Genomic DNA, 3,362 nt, shown 5'->3' on the forward strand with positions numbered 1-3,362 from the left:
TGAATGAAGTATTTAATGAATTTAGAATCCCATATTTGTCATATATATTAATTCAATCAATCTTTTTCCCTTAGTTATATTTGTTAGCTTAATTCTTAGTTATAACAACCCAAATTGTTATCATCTTAGTATTGAATAATAACCATACATTGTTGCTTAAGTGCATAAATTACATAGTTAACCAACGCCAGTCTCTGTGGGAACGAACTATAATAGATTCTATATTACTTGCGAATGCGTATACTTGCGTGAATTATTAGCGCGTGTTTAGCGACTAACAAGTTTTTGGCGCCGCTGTCGGGGACTGTAGTGTTAATTTATAGTTTATGTGCTTTCCATCAGTGGTCGTTAAAGTTCATTGACTTGGACATTGTTACTTATTTATTTCCTTGTCTTATTTCAGGTACTCTAGTGAGGGTGTATGCATACGCGTTCGCGTACTCGTAAGAGAACATTGGATAAAGCCGAGGAAGAACTTGTGGTAGTTCGAAGGGAAGTTTTTGACGAAGACAAGAAGGTAGAAGAAGAAGAGAAAGTCGAGGAACCATCTTTAGAATAGATGGGTGATCAAGCGAAAAATCCTAAGGCTTTGATGGACTATTCTTAGCCTAAGATTAATGACATTCAGTCAAGCATCATCAGGCCAGCCATCAGGGCTAACTCTTTTGAGATCAAGTCAAGCATGATTCAGATGATACAGAACTTAGTTTAGTTTGGGGGTTCTCCTACTGAAGACCCCAATATGCACATCAGGGATTTCATCGAGATCTGTGACACTTTCAAATTCAATGATATGACTGAAGATGCGATCAAGCTGCGACTCTTCTCATTCTCTCTGAGGGATAAGGCTAAGTGCTGGTTACATTCTCTACCAGCAGGGTGTATCACCACTTGGGAAGATCTCGCTCAAAAGTTTCTCACTAAATTCATCCTTACGGCGAAGACTGCTGTAATCAGGAATGCTCTTACTCAGTTTGCTCAGCAAACTGGAGAATCTCTTAGTGAGGCTTGGGATCGATATAAGGAAATTCTAAGGAAGTGCCCACCATGGCATGCCTGATTGGATGATTATTAACTATTTTTATAATGGATTGGGTGCTACTTCTATACCAATGCTTGATGTAGCATCAGGAGGAGCCTTGTGGGCTAAAAGCTACGATGAAGCTTATGAACTTATTGAACTAATGGCTGCTAATGAGTACCAGAATCCTTTCCAGAGATTGACTCAGGGAAAGGTAGCAGGAATTCTGGAATTGGATGCAGCAACTGCTATAGCTGCCCAACTTAAGGCTTTGACAATGAAGGTGGACACTTTGGCTAATTATGGAGTTAATCAAATCGCCAGTGTCTGCGAGCTTTGTGTTGGTGCCCATGAGACTGATCAGTGTGCAATTTCTAGTGAATCAGCTCGGTTCATGAGCAACTTTCAGCGTTCGCAGCAACCTGTGCCAGCCACTTATCATCCCAAAAACCGCAATCATCCTAATTTCAGTTGGAGCAACACTCACAATGCGGTTCAACAGCCTTATCAGCAGTATCCAGCTAAGCAGTACAACCCCCTAGTTTTCAGTAACCGCAATATGCACCAAGACAACAACTGCAGCTACAACAAGCCAATGAAAAATCTGAATTAGAGGAGTTGAAACTTATGTGCAAGAGTCAAGCCGTTTCTATCAAGACCTTGGAAAATCAAATTGGGCAAATTGCCAATGCCTTGCTTAATCGTCAGCCTGGCACACTACCGAGTGACACTGAAGTGCCAGGAAAGAGGGAAGCTAAGGAGCAGGTAAAGACAATCACTTTAAGGTCTGGAAAGGTTGCGAATCCCGAACAAACTCAAGTGTTAACTGAAAAAGCTGAGGCTGAGAAAGAAGTAGAGCAACAAGAAGTAGAAGTGGAACAAGGGAAGACTACTGTTGAGCACACTCCTCTTGAGGGTAATACAGGGGAGAAATAGATCTATCCTCCACCGCCTTTTCCTAAGCGGCTGCAGAAGAAATAGCTGGATAAGCAATTTAAGAAGTTTCTGGAGGTGCTCAAGAAACTTAATATCAACATACCTTTCGCTGAGGCTCTTGAGCAGATGCCTAGTTATGCAAAGTTTATGAAAGGTATTCTATCTCGGAAAGTGAATCTAGATGATTTAAAGTGTTGGATATATTTGAGATGTCATGTTTAATATGTTTCATGTTTAGTTTTCAGATCTTAACTAACAGGAAATATCAGTTCTTACTAGAATCAGGACTTACTGGAAGTCGGGACTTAAGGATATCAGGACTTAGATTATCAAAAGATAATATCAGAAGATGGATATCATAACTTAAGTACTGGAGGACTAACAGTTAAGGAAGGAAGCTGATTTACAGGAAAGAAGATCGAGACTAATACAAGAAGAAGATATGCATGGAAAGAGTTAGAGGACTAGAAGAATTATATAAGATATCTGATTGATATATTTTAGGAGACAGAATTATATTCCATATCAATTAGAAGTTATCTTGTAACTGTGTATCTATATAAACACAAACATAGGTTTACTCTATAAGAGTTACGATCATCGAGAAGATCATACAATTATAACCTAACAGCTCTCGTGATATTTGTTCATCACTGAGAGAGAACAGTTCCATTGTAAAAGAGTTTATTATATCGAATACATCTATTTTCTATTACTTGTGCTTTAAATCGATTTGATTGTATTCTACACTGTATTCAACCCCCTTCTACAGTGTTGTGTGACCTAACAAGTGGTATCAGAGCCTATCTGTTAACACACATATAGTAAAGATCCAAAACAATCATGTCTGAAGAAGCAGAAAATCCAACGAAGCCCACCAAAACTGAAGAAACTCCAAAGACTCAAATCCACAGTCGATATGAGACTATCAGGGTTCCCATGCTGAGACCTTCTGAGTATCCCATATGGAAAGTGAAGATGGCTATATTTCTGGAAGCTACAGATCCAGAATACCTTGACAGAATTTATGAAGGACCGCATAAGCCAACCAAGCTCTCTGTTGTAGTTACAGATCAGCCAGTAAAGACCATACCAAAGGAGAAAAGTGAATACACAGCTGAAGATATCTCATCTATTGCCAAGGATGCAAAGGTAAGGAATTTGTTGCATAGTGCCATTGATAATGTCATGTCAAATAGGGTAATTGAATGCAAGACTGCAAAGGAGATATGGGATGCTTTCGAGACAAGGTGTCAGGGAACTAATGCAATCAAGAAAAACAGGAGGACTATACTCACTCAATAGTATGAGCACTTTGATTCAAAAAGTGACGAGTCATTAACTGTCTTATATGATAGATTTGTCAAACTCTTGAATAATCTGTCACTGGTGGACAAGGAATATG

At 39.1% G+C, this 3,362-nt stretch overlaps 1 non-coding gene across 1 annotated transcript; it reads right to left on the reverse strand.

Annotated features, from left to right (window-relative positions):
* Positions 1–949: 949 nt before the first annotated feature.
* LOC141709326 (small nucleolar RNA R71) lies at positions 950–1,054 on the reverse strand. The gene has a single exon (XR_012569910.1). It is a non-coding gene; the product is annotated as a small nucleolar RNA R71 (small nucleolar RNA).
* Positions 1,055–3,362: the final 2,308 nt, after the last annotated feature.

The sequence above is a fragment of the Apium graveolens genome, chromosome 2, assembly GCF_009905375.1.
Source record: "Apium graveolens cultivar Ventura chromosome 2, ASM990537v1, whole genome shotgun sequence".
In the NCBI taxonomy this organism is placed as follows: Eukaryota; Viridiplantae; Streptophyta; class Magnoliopsida; order Apiales; family Apiaceae; genus Apium; species Apium graveolens.